We start from the raw sequence: 14,612 nt of genomic DNA on the forward strand, positions 1-14,612 counted from the left end.
TCTACTCTGGCCTGCTCTAGACTTAACTGTTTGCTAAGTCTAATGGCTCTTTTAAGAGCAACCCAACACGGTGCCGGTGAGTGCCCTCATGACAAACTCCTTAATCTGGTTACGGTATGTTTCGCAAGCCAATAGGGTCTTGTTCAACTTCCAGTAACCAGATCCCTGTCTATGGACTTTATCTATATGTACCCTACACGTCACTAATTTGTGATCTGTATTGGGTATATACGTAAATTGTGGACAACTAAAAGAGGACCTATCTCTGGTAGTCACTACTATCCTGTCTATATAAGACCTGGGTGATCCATCGTTATTACTCCAAGTCCATATTGGAACGCTCAGGTTCACGAGTCTGCATCGATCCGCCAGCCTAAATCGCTTGAGCAAATCGATGAGGCATGAGTTACTTTTCCTACCGGTTGATCCAACGTTATCTAGGTGTGCGTCTAGAACATTACTACTGTCTTTGACGTCACAAGAAAATCCTCCAGGCGTCGATAGAACTCATTCCATTTACCCGCTGTGCAAGGCGCGTAAATGCCTATCAACCTGGCGGTCTTACCACTGAAAGAACGACCGAATCACCTTCTTGGTCTACAAAGATTGCACGTGTCTGCAGTGCCAAGCTTTTATGGATCAAAACCACAACGCTACCCCCTCCCCTGTCCGACTTGGAGACATGATTTTCTCAGTCTTTCAGGAAGTTTGAGAAGGCCTGCAGCTTGTCCAACTTGGTCTCTGTAGCAACCGTAATATCAATTTTATGTGACCTGAGGTCGTCGAGGAAACAGGCTTGCTTCCACTTCGAGCTCAGGCCACACACATTCAGATAGCTTGCAAGTAGTACAGCCATGTCAAAAAACAAGAAAAGAAGGAAATTTGCCTACCTTAATCCAGAGGGTACGTTCTCAGTACCACTGAGGTTGAGACCACCCACTTCGTCTCTTCTAGGTGGGTTCCATCGGCAGGTCGAACACTTTGGGCGTATCTGTTCACGTATCTCTTTAGGATACCTGTTTTTTAGGTCCTTAAAATGATTTCGTGGTATTTTCACTATACTATTCGGGTTTTTAGGGCTACTTGTCCAAAAAATGTTACTCTTTAAATGGGGCTTGATTATCCCTATCATTGTATTGTTCGTATTTTTAAAAACTACGGTTATCCTTTCTTCTGAATTGTGTGTTACTTCCACTTTTTCTAGATGAAATAAATTTTTCCTCTTTTTCCTTTCCTCCAGGTTAATCTTTATCCTTTCCTTCTTTTTTGGACCACCTCTTTATTTGGTGACTCCGTTACCTTTTTAGGCCTTTTTCACGACACCGTTTCGAAGTTCATTTCTTCTACTGCTGGTGTCGCTTCGGCCGGTTTGTTTACATGTTCAATTTCGGCAGTCACCCTCTGTGTAACAGTCTCCGTGACAGGGGGCGCTGCCTCCTCTGTACTTTTGCTTGGGGGTTCTTGTTTTATAACTATCCAGAAGGAGAGACATATCATTGAGAACAATAGATTCCGTTGGTGGTACTGTGATATCTCTATTCTAGCTTTTGGTGGCTTATAAGAGGTCAGAAGGGTCAAGAGGCGAAGACATCATTTTGCTTAGCTGAGGCATCTGGCAAATGTAAACTGCTGTCACAGAAAACTATTGTTTTACCGTGAGGAAAGTTTTGTTGAACTGTTAATTTAAATTTGGCTATCTAGGATCGAATCTACTTCATGCCTTCAAGATCCACTACAAGTATATAATATAAATATAGTTAGATAAGATCGGTTGTTATCTACACTAGCGCTAACAGGGATGTGCTCTCTCCCTGCTTCTCTGACGATGCCTGTGTTTCGCTGTTCAAGACTAGGAACTACTGCATCTCCAAGGAGTTGGTGGATTTGTAGTGAAACTACCTATCGCCATTCTTCTCATTTAAATATAAACAAGCGCGGCCGTAGCGGAAAACACCAACCTTGTCATCACGTGACTGATTATTATTTGAAGCGGCAACTTCTTCGAACCGTTCCCGCCAGAACGCAAACTGACCAATCACGGCCCCTAATAAGGTCATGTGATAGAGTATTTTTCTGAAGCCTTCGGGGGCCGATAATTCGCTATAAATAGACCAACTCATACCCACAAAATTGGTCTCGGTTCAGTTTCTCTTTGAGATCTGTTCCGTGTACCACACGACGGCAGCAGCAGCAGCAGCAGCAACCAGCGACACATCAACAGCTTCGTCCAACGATGACCACCACCGCCGTCGCCACATCAGCAACACGAGACTACGACTACTACCAAGCAGCCTCTTCACCACCAGCGTCAACACGACTTACTATGTACACCAAACTAAACCACCGCGGCACATCTCTCTCTTCGATTCTGTTAGGTGACTTAGCTTCACCACGATAATAAACAGACAAGAGATTTCGGCCAGCGACGAACATCTGTATAACAAGAATCACGGCCCGGCATGGAAGCCACGACATCACAACTAGTGATCAGCTCTGCCACACACAGCCTCAACTCCTTTCACATACAGACTCATACTAATGTGTACTCTAAGAACTGGTATAAATGCTCACGGTTACTGACTCTCTTTCTATCTGCTGTAATATCTCACATACACATACATTTATCACTCACATACACACTTTTCTTTGTATGACGGCCTGTCTTTTATTATGTTCTTATATGTCGCATTCACACTCTCACATACACATACATCTTTAACGCCATAATAAATATCTCTGTTATTCATTTCATTCGGTTGCCTTCTATCGTCTCTTCATTACTGGTATTTACGAATTCACATATGTTATCGTAGTATAACATATTTTGTATATCATATTTGATATATATTTTGTGTTCGACTGTGCGACGCGTTTAAATAAAAGGAGTCCTCTGTTTTTTTCCATTCATCACCATTTCTCCTTTTTGAGTTCACACGGTCGTACTTACAGATTCCTCTGAGTATTTGAAGTTTCTGTAATCAGAATTTTTTTAAAAATCAACAAGTTGTTTGTTGCTCAACCTTCAAGACCTGAAGTAGGGTAGGTTTTCCTACCTTTAGACGATTCCAGTGCTGCCCTGAAAAGTTTCATCCTAGAGGCTTTTATGGCTCCCCAACCCGACTAGCCTAGTTTGAGACTCCTCTCAAAAGAAGAGGTTGAGAATTAGTCTTGATGTCGTATCGGTCGATCACACCCATGCTACGTTGGGCACAGCGAGGTCGTATCCACACACACACACACACACAGACAATGAATAGCTTCTTAGATTTTCTGTCAAGATTCGACACCAAACCTAGATTTTCCTATTGGCTCCTTTTCTATTGTTCTCGGCTTTTGCACTTAGAAATTTATGAGAGTCTACTGTCACTCTTAGTTAAGTTCAATTGTTTAAGTTAACATTCTAATGTTAAATAGGGTTTAGAAAGATAAAAGACAGAAAATCCTTTATCTCGCCTGACCTAATTTAGTTAGGAGAAAATATAAATACAGAAACTGAATTTGGTTCTTCCTTCTTTCTTTTGGCTTCAACGGAGGAAGCACTTTGTCTAAATCCTTTTATTCTTTTCCTCTCCCCTTTTTTCCATCTGTTCTTCTAGCAGTTAACGGAAGATGAATTTAATCACCGACAGAATGGATAAAAGAACAGCAAATAGCTTGTGTACAACAGAGTTTTTTTACAGCCCAGCAAGCTTTCTGCAATACAAGTGAATGTATAATTGACTGTTTCTTATATATCGAAGCACTACTTTCATCTGGCCAGAGAGAAGCAGATGCACAGCATTCACAGACCTCTAATAGAGCGAAATGCGTCTTTTGGTCTCATTAGTCACTGCTATGATGATGTTTGCTTCACTCCGGTATATACTGTGTTTTTAACACGTCTATGAAGAGCTTCTCTGTTAGACAAAAATTGTGGTGATATGTCTTTCAATGGCATACATATAATTAGTACGATACACAGACGGCAATTTATTTCAACATTTCAATAAGTATTATGTCTAAGTTTGACTACTACTTGAGAGCGAAAATGACATTTGATCACTTCTACACATGCAATGTATAAACGGAAGGAAGTTCGGATGACCCCAAAATAATTTTAATGTGTATATCATCATCGTTTAACGTCTGCTTTCTAAGCTAGCATGGGTTGGACGATTTGACTGAGGACTGGTGAACCAGGCTCCAATCTGATTTGGTAGAGTTTCTACAGCTGGATGCCCTTCCTAACGCCAACCACTCCGAGAGTGTAGTGGGTGCTTTTACATGCCACCGGCACGAAGGCTAGTCAGGTGGTACTGGCAACGGCCACGCTCAAAATGGTGTCTTTTACGTGCCACCTGCATGGGAGCCAGTCCAGCGGCACTGGCAACGATCTCGCTCGAATGTCCTTACACGTGCCACCGGCACAAGTGCCATCACGATTTCGCTTGCCTCAAAAGGTCTTCGCAAGCCGAGTTTCTGTTTCCAATGAAGGAGACGACGTTGGCATAGGTGCCATCCGTCGAAATTAGTTTGATTTCACTTGCCTCAACAAGGTCTTCGCAAGCGGAGTTTAGTGTCCAACGTAGGAAGGTACGCATCCTGGCAGAGGCCTTGGATTTAGGTCGCACTTTGCCTGCCGGGTCTTCTCACGCACAGCATATTTCCAAAGATCTCGGTCAGAAGTCATTGCCTCGGTGAGGCCCAATGTTCGAAGGTCGTGCCTCACCACCTCATCCCAGGTCTTCCTGGGCCTACCTCTTCCATAGGTTCCCTCAACTGCTAGGGTGTGGTACTTTTTCACACAGCTATCCTCATCCATTCTCACCACATGCCCATACCAGTGCAAACGTCTCTCTTGCACACCACAGCTGATGCTTCTTAGGTCTAACTTTTCTCTCAGGGTACTTACACTCTGTCTAGTATGCACACTGATATTACACATCCATCGGAGCATACTGGCTTCATTCCTTGTGAGCTTACGTATGTCCTCAGCAGTTACAGCCCATGTTTCACTGCCATGAAGCATGGTAGTTCGTACACATGCGTCATACAGTCTGTCTTTTACTCTGAGTGAGAGGCCCTTTGTCACCAGCAGAGGTAAGATCTCTCTGAACTTTGCCCAGGCTATTCTTATTCTAGCAGGCTAATATATATATATATATATATATATATATATATATATATATATATATATATATATATATATATATATAGTGTATTTGTGTGAGCGTTCGTATGTATGCGTTTGTGTGCATGCATTTGTATGTGTCTCTCTCCGACTCCGCATTCCTTTCTCTCTCTATATATATATCTCTCTCTCTCTGTTGATCATACACTTTCACATAAAGCAAACATTAATTCGCTTCTTTTCCCCTTCTCTCTATTTTTCTTATCTATAGCTACTCAATTGTTGCCCTCAACCAGCTTACTTTTCTCATCTGTATCTTCTTGCTCTCTCTTTATTTTTCTATTCAATGACACTCCTACTATTCCTTATGATAGCGTGAGAATAATAGGAGGCACAGAGACGGTGAGGGCGGTGGCAAAGACAGAGAGAGAGAGAGAGAGAGAGAGAGAGAAAAAGAGAGACAAAGAAATTTAGTGAGAGTTGATGATGTTTTATTAAAAGTAGTGGTGTTTATGGTGGCAGCGGGAGTAATAATAAAAGAGAGAGAAAGAGTGGGTATGTGAGAGAAAGAGGGTGGTGATGTACAACTTTGTTTAACCATGTCTCTTTGACAGAAATTCTTGTCGTCAACATACTAAACCCTATCATTTTTGTTTGATTTAATACATACACACACACACTTATATATACATACATACACATACACACACATATATATATATATATATAATACACTTTAATTGAAATAAAGTTTCCTCAAAATTAAATATATCTAATATAGTAAATATGAATGTCAGTGTGTCACAATTTTCAACTTTAATAAATCCTTTCTACTGGAAGGACAAGGCCTCAAATATTGGGGGAAGGGATTAAGTCAATTACATTGACGCCAGTACGTAACTGGTACTAATTTTATCAACCCCGAAATGATGAAAGGCAAAGTTGACCTCGGCGGAATTCAAACTTAAAACCTAATGGCAGACGAATACAGCTAAGCATTTCGTCCAGCGTTCTAACAATTCTGCTAGCTCGCTGCCTTAATATAATAATATATGATATAATAAATGTGAATGTCAGTGTGCCACACTTTTTCAACTTTACTCCTAGTGGCCGTAGCCGAACATATATCATTTTGGAATGAGGCTGACTCCGTGTGTAAATTAAAAACATTCCAGGCCAAATCTGGACACACAATCTTGAAATTTTGGATTCTCAAGTTTTCGTTACTGTGATTATTTTCAGCGATTTTTTTTATGTGACTTTTTGCGACTTTGAGTTGGATCTGACTCGACGGTGGCTTTTTTAGTTTGTCATTATCCACTTTTGTTTCTGGCCGTCAAGTATGAAATTTGTAGAAAAGGAAAAAGTTTTCTAATGTTTTATAAATACAAGGAATAGTTTTATTCATCAAAGTATGTACCCATATTGTCAATAAACTTTTGCCATTTCAGCGGTAGCTTGTCCAGCCTGAAACTGTAAAAACCTGGCAATCTCAAGTCAATGAAATCTTGCAAGGCCTATTTTACAGTATCGTCGGAATAAAATTTTTTTCCTATCCAAAAGTTATCCAAATTCTAGAAGAAATGGTAGTCAGGGGGGGGGGGCAAGATCAGGTAAGTATGGTGGATGATAGAGAATTTCCAACTCCAACACCAGTAGTTTCGCCAATGTCCTTTTGGCGATGTGTGGTCTGGCGTTGTCTTGCAATAAAATAGGAGGGGATCTCTTGACTAATCTAGGCTGTTTTTTTGTTGTAAGTTTCTGCTTCATTTGGTCCAGTCGGCTGCAGTATACTTCGGCCGTGATTGATGAGCCAGGTTTAATGAAATCATAATGGATCACACCTGCACCAGACCACCAAACACACACCATCAGCTTCTTTTGATGAATTTTGCTTTTTGGACTGTGTTTTGGTGGCTAGTCTTCATCCAACCATTGTGCTGAACGTTTATGGTTGCTCTATTGGATCCATTTCTCATCACGTTACAATTCGATTAAAAAATGATTCATTTTTGTGACGAGAAAGTAGCATAAGGCAGGCTTCCAAACGTTGCTGTTTCTGATTTCCATTGAGTTCATGTCGAACCCACTTATCCAACTTTTTCATTTTACTGATTTGAAGTAGGTGAGTCAATATTGTTTGCTTGCTAACACCAAACAACAACAATAATTCAGAGGCACTTTGAGATGGATCTGACTCGACGGTGGCTTTTTTAGTTCGTCATTATCCACCTTTGTTTCTGGTCGATCATGTTGCTCATTTGTGAGGTGAAAGTTACCAGAACAAAATTTTGCAAACCAATTTGATACTGTCTACTGTGTAATAACATTAGAATGAAATACTCCATTAATATTCTGAGCTGTTTGTGATGCTCTGTTTCCAAGAAAGAACTCATATTTCAAAACTGTAAGAATTTCCAACTTATCCATCTGTAAACAAAAATAGCAAAAAATGATTTATAAATACTTAATAAAGCGTAAAATGAATTAGAATAAAGAAATAGATGTGTCAGTTTTCTAACAAAAAAAAATAAAGATTGTCAAAATATAATAATGGCACAGAATGAATAGCTGTCAAAGTTTACCATATACCTTACTAAATTTCATACTTGACGACCTAATATGATAACTATTTTTATAATCTAAAGGCTAACTCCATGAGTAAATTAAAAACATTCTGGATTGAATCCAGACCTGCAATCCTGAAATTTTGGATTCCTCTGTTTTCATTACTGTGATTGTTTCCATCGATTTTTTTTGCGATGAATCTGATCACCATTGGGATATGACTCTGGAGGAAGCAATTGCAACAAATTCTCCAAAACAAGCCAGAGATCTGTTTGCAGATCTTCCTATTCAGGGCCAGTCGCTTAAAAGCTATATACATGTGCTTGTGTGTATTATATATATATGTATGCATGCGTGTGTGTTAGTCATCCTATTTCTTATCAGTCAATAATACTTGTCTCCTTTATCAAACAATATATTTACTTTGCCCTTCACTTCATTGCTTTTCTCCCTTCATTTACCAAACGTTTTAGAATCAATAATCTCGTTCACTCACAAAGACACATGTAATTTATTGATCTATTCTTTCACCTATCCATGTCTTACACTTTTTCTTCAAAATGTTCTGCTTTTCTCAAGAATGTTTACACATTATTTCTAAAATATAGAAATACAAAGAAGAGAAAACGTGACTGATTGCTTTTCAGACATACCCCAGTACCTGAGTTCATATATGCTTGTGTGTGTGTGGTGTGTATGTGTGCGTGCACATACACACACATTTGTACAGTAGTACCTCGGTTTATGAACACCTCTGATCACAAATAAATCATGTTATATATATATAAAGCACGATTTATTTGTGATCAGAGTTGTTCAAAAACCGAGGTACTACTGTGCATGTGAATAAGTTTGGAAAGTCTCTTAGAGTGATAAAATTTTTGCATTCTATAACATGTCTTATATGGCTGATTAATATATGGAGTGATTATATCAACACACTTCTACACTTCTTAGGCTCTAAAAATAGGCAATCGGGCTTTCAACCACACAAAGCTATTTTCAGATAACATCCATATTTTGAAGATAACTTAATCATCGCCAAAATCTCATTTGTCCTTCTTTTTCCACTAATATGGAACATTTATAAATCTGTACCATGCAGAAATCAAACTAGCTGTTTGTTTCCAAATGTGTTATTTGTTTAACCTAGCATACGTAAATGAAAAACTGTACCTCACACACACACACATACATGTACAGAAGTGTGGTGCACACATATATTGCAAGAGGCAAAGGACCTATATTTTAAGGAAAGGGAAATGCAAAGTGTTACCTTCACAGTTTCCGAAAATCGTGTAGCAGTTATATTAATTGAAAATTTACGTCTTTATAGGACTTGCCACACACATGCATGTATATAATATTAATTTTTAATATGATTTTCTATGATTTGAATGAATATTTATTAATGCTTAGGCTGTGAAGGTTAAAAGAATGGAAGATACCTACACAAATGTGCACCCCCATCACAACTTTGTTCTTTGTTTCGTAACTTTCAGTAAAAGGGATATTTTTTAAAGACATTTCTAACAAATATCTTTCAGATGGTGTAGATTCCGATTATATCAGAGTTTGCTGTGAAAAAAATTGTTTGAAAGTGGAGAGAGAGGAGTTCTGGATAATTCATATGATTTGACTTTGTTTCATAACTTTAGGAAAGATAGTATTATTTAATGAATTTTTCTACAAATACATTTCAAATGGCATAGATCACGATTATATTGGAATTTAAAGTAAAAGCATCACATAACTGTTTTTAAAATTTCAAGTTTTTTTTTTTTTTTCTTGCAGATATATATGTAATGCAAGCATGTCACATTAAATTCCGATATAATCAAAATCTGAACCATTTGGAAGGTATTTACTGAAATTTCATTTAAAAATATCCATTTCTATAAGTTATGAGAAAACAAATTCAGGGTGGTGCACACTTATGCAGGCATGCCGAGAACAGGATCCGGACAAAAGCCCCTTGGACAAAAGCCTCCTAGGATGAAAGCCCCTCGGTTATAATTTTCGGTTATTTTTTCGTTTTTAGAATTTTTAGTTGAATGTATCGACCCCATAATTTTTTTACTTGTTGCAGTTATTAGACTGCGGCCAGCCATGCTGGAGCACCACCTTGAAGAATTTTTAGATGGCTGTATGGAACTCAGAATTTTATTTTAAGCTTGATACCAAACCACTTCTGTGATATAATTCATTTTTGCTTTTCTCTTTACTTGTTGCAGTCATTAGATTGCAGCCATGCTAGGGCACCACCTTGAAGAATTTTTAGTCGATTGTATCGACCCCAGAATTTTTTTAGAGGATTTTCAACCACCACATGAAGTTAAGCCTAGGTCTTTCGACATGCTAGAAATAACAGCCAAGAAAATCTTGAAATTTTTTATGGTAAAACAGGAATTAAAGGGACCTCGCAATCCTACAATTCCTCTGCTTATTTGCCAATCATTTTACTGTGTGTAATGGGTGCCTTTTCATGGTAGCAGCACTAGGGAAGTAGTCTCCTCATCATTCACCTAGGGAAGGAGCACAGTGGGTTCTGTCATAGCAGCAGCCCAGGAGGGGGGGGTGCCTTGTACATGTAGAGACTTCTCAGAAATCTAAGGATAGGGAATAGGGGAGGGAACAATGATAGAAGAAAGGCTAGAAATGGATTGTTAAGAGGGAGAATAAGAGTATAAATGTAGAGAGTAATCCATAACAGCATGTGTACACTTGCTCAGGTGACCAAGAATGGGTACAGGAGAGGAAGCAATAACAGGAGGACCAGAATGACTGGGAGGGTGAATGGGGGAAAAGAAGGGATTTGGGGTGGGGGTGGGGATGAAACTGAGAGCAGTGTAACTGAAAATAGTTGTGGACAAAAGTTAAGGTGAGAGTAAATGTTAGGTGGCAATAGAGTTAGCCCAGAAGACAGAGAGTGCTGGCTGGTAGTACAGCAGGATAATGAAGCTAGTGTGTAATGGGTAAGTAGAAAAGGGCTATCCAGTGCAGCCTCTCAAATGTGGAGCTAATAAAGGGGTGGGGTTGAGATTAGAATGAAGAAAAGTAAATAGTGTGATCAGCACAAGTGGTGGAGAGATGAATGATAGAGGACTAGGAATGAGAAGGAGACAGGAGAAGAATGTTGTGGTAGGAAATAGCTGTGGGAATGATCTGAACATTGTGAATGAAGTCTGTATTGGTGGTAAAGGCTCGGTTGAGTATGTTATCTCCCTTAGTTGGACGGGTAATGATTTGTTGCATGAAGAAGTCTTTAGTGGTATCGAGAAGAGCACTCATATCTCTCCTGTTCAGTTGTTTAGTTTCAGGTTGCATATAGCCCTTTGGCCAGCTGAGACTAGGGAAATTAAAGTCCCCTGATAAAAGCATATTGACCTGAGGGCTAGGCTCATTTGGGGTTTGACTTATGAGTGACAAAGCATCTTTAAAGTGATCTCCATGGTTAGCTGCATCAGAAAGACAGTAGGTAATGCTTATGATCAACTTGAGGTCAATTACATGCATTATTAGTGTATCGCACACTGTGTTGGAGTGGGAGAGGAGGACATTTGTTGCCGAGTCTTCTTGGATGAAGATTACTATTTCTCCTTGCTTTTGTATTCTGTTGTCACTTCTGAGTAGTACATCACCTGACATATCTACTTCCACATCCAATATGTCTGGGTGCATTTTGCTTAGTGCTGCACATATTGTCTTTTCTCACTGTACAAGATCTCTAAGATATGGTACTGTTGTTTGATTTGTGAAGTGTGAAAGAGCTTGTACATTTGACATTATTATTGAGTTGAGATTGTGGATTAATTGCAGCAATGTGTGGTTGTGCACTGAGGTAGTAGCATTGGCTGGGGCTGTATGAGAGCGAGAAGTTTCTTTTTATTTTGCCAGATTCATCATTGCTAAAAAATAATTTTTTTGTTCTGGGAAGGTTTGTTGTCTGGAGTTGGTATGATTGCACTGTTGAATAGAGTTCTAGTTATATGGTTTTCAGCTGCTAATTTTACTATTGTACCCAGTAGATATCTGAGTGATTTCTGCTTTTCGATGAAAGCCTGAACCAACACTGCCACTGTAAGGAATGTTTCTACTGTGGATTTGGAGGTGGTTTGGTTTCATGCTTTTACTAGTGCATCAAGTCCCTGGAAGATGAGTGAAGGGACAGTCACACTCAGATTTAATCTTTTGGGTTGGGGATAGCAACAAATTTTAGGTTTCCAGGTTACATGTGTAGAAGCTATTAAGTGTGATTTAGTGGTGGTGGTGTTGTAAATTGTGTATTTTGACGTTGGGTGGTATTGCTTGTACGAATTGTACATCTTGTCTCAGGTAAATGGGTGTAGTTACAGTCAGTACGTGTGCATAATCTCTCATGGTGAGAATAGCAGCATATTTTGGAGTTTTGTGTGTTCATAATTTTCTTTTACAGTTGGCAGATTTATTGTGGAACTGGCAGGTGTACAGTCAGATTGAAGTGTACAGTGGGGGAAGAAAGGAGTGATTCTTCACTAATTGGAGTAGTAGTAGTGGTAATGGTAGTAGAGTAGATTAGGATGACATTAGAGATGATGGATCTCTTGTGTTATTGAGCAGAATTTCAGTGGTCTGATTGTGGAGAAGAGCTAGAGACTGTTGTTTAATAGGTCATCAATTGTCCTAGTACTGATGAGTGATTTCCAATGCTGATTTTGTTGTTGCTATCGTTTAGTTGTGGTAAGTGAAGTAGAACACGAGGAAATGAGGAGGTGGATAGCTACACTGTAAAGGGCTTTTGATGCTGGAGTTTAATAGGTCATCAATTGTTCTAGTAGTGAGAGGGTGACTGTGGTTGTTGTTATATATATATAATTTAAATTTTAACGTTAAGGATGCTTTAGTTCAGTAATATATCTTTCTAGGGATTAGGGGGGGGGGGATTTTCTTTATATATATTTTAGTTGTTTGTTCTTATTTTGAAAAAAACCTAACTAACTTTTTTACAGATCAATTTGTAAACACTAATTTCTAAGCCTGAGAAAGGTAAATAGGGGGTGCAATATTGAATTTTACATCCCCACAAAATTTTAGTGGGTGCAAATGTACCCCTTGCATCCTCTGTTCCCGGGCCTCTTGATTCTAGTCATCTGAAAGTTTTATATCTACTGTTAATACATACAGATGGTATTGTCAAAGAATATTCCCTTTCATGAGTAACAGTGTTGTTGAAAGATAATTCCAATATCACTGTGAGTGGAAGCAGCGCAAATCCAACAGAAGATACCTGGTAAACGCATATATATTATCCATCTGTGTAAAGTTGAGGAGCGAAGTTGAGATCTTCCACATAGCCATATATGTATTTAGAAGTAACGGTAAGTTGATAATAAATAGGCAGACAGAAGAGTAGGGGAAATAACTGTACCGTGAGTTATACAAATGTTGTTGAACAGTGGGAAAAAAAGACAAATGAAAGGCAATTTATCTACTAATTCTATACACATCTGAAGTCTTTTTGATATCCAGGGAAAAATCAATGCTTTCAAGGGCTAAAGGATACTGGTGTATAATGCGGGGTACATATGGTAGCATATATTTTTGAAGGCTACATTCTATGTTGATGTGTGTGTAGTTGTTGGCTGAAACAGTAGACACCACTCACTCGTGATTTTCTCTTTAAAATTCTGGTTGATGAAACTTCATTTTTATTCTCCAAGCTTCTACTAAATTTAGTGGGTGTCTTGAAAGAGTTTACAGGAATGTGGCACGAGCAAATTCAAAATCTATATATGATTGAGACGTATTTGCGTTAATATATTTTTCGCGCGCTAATGTAATACTCATTTGCTTAGATTTTTGTGACCAGACATTCATCCATCACTGATACTTCTTTTTGACTTCAGTTTTAGAAAAGAAAATTGGATTGTGACGCCCATGCCTTTCCGAAGAATAAATTCTTACAACGGCACAAAGCCGCGAACTTAGTGGCAAGTACAGTCAGTCGATTGCCGCCCTTGACTAGTATTATTAATTTTATTGACTTCGGAAGAACGAAAGATAAAATTGAAAGCAAAGAGCAACAATTAAATTCCACGAAGCACTTATAACAATTCTGCTAATCCACCAAGCTAAGAAATTAATACAACCGGGAAGTGAATCGAACTTGATTTTCAAACACAGTTCAAGGGAGCTTACTTTGTGCAAAATGAAATAAAAGTGACAAAGATCAAAAACGTTAAAACTTCATGAAATAAAACACTGTTCCATTCCTAAACACACATATACACGCCGACACTAATAGACATGGAGAGAGTGATATATGTCGAGATAATAATTCAGATTTATAGATAGAAAAATAGGACACGTGGTGGATGTTTGTTAAGTAAATTATTTCATAGATTCCCAATTGCTGTTAAATAAAATGAAAGTATCACACATACATATACATACATACATATATATATTATATAATTAAAATTAATCAAAGGGCATATCAAGTATGTCTACCTGCTGGAAATAACAGTCAAAACTCGTATTTAAATCGCCGAAAAAATCTGATGATAATTACAGAAATGAACCGTCTGCGGACAAACGGGCTAAAACAAATCTCTCAACATACATCTTAGTATTTGGACTGACGTGGACCAGTTTCTAGACTGGCGCGCGTTACCATGATGGAAAGCCCCATCTTCTCAAATATTTCCTCTTGAATTATTTTGCTCCATATATATATATATATTTATATATATATATATATATATATATATATATATATATATATATATATATATATATATATATATTCATGGTGAAGGCCTGTTTATGGGGTTACTCTGGGTTTCCCGTCCTCGGATACTCCGAGTGCAAACGAAAGCGAAAGGATTTAGGAATCAATTGGAAAAAGGTGGAGTCAATTGTTCCTCTACAATAAAAAATGCATTCAATTTAGAAA

The sequence above is a fragment of the Octopus bimaculoides genome, chromosome 5 (genome assembly GCF_046866305.1).
Source record: "Octopus bimaculoides isolate indiv1 chromosome 5, ASM4686630v1, whole genome shotgun sequence".
NCBI lineage: Eukaryota > Metazoa > Mollusca > Cephalopoda > Octopoda > Octopodidae > Octopus > Octopus bimaculoides.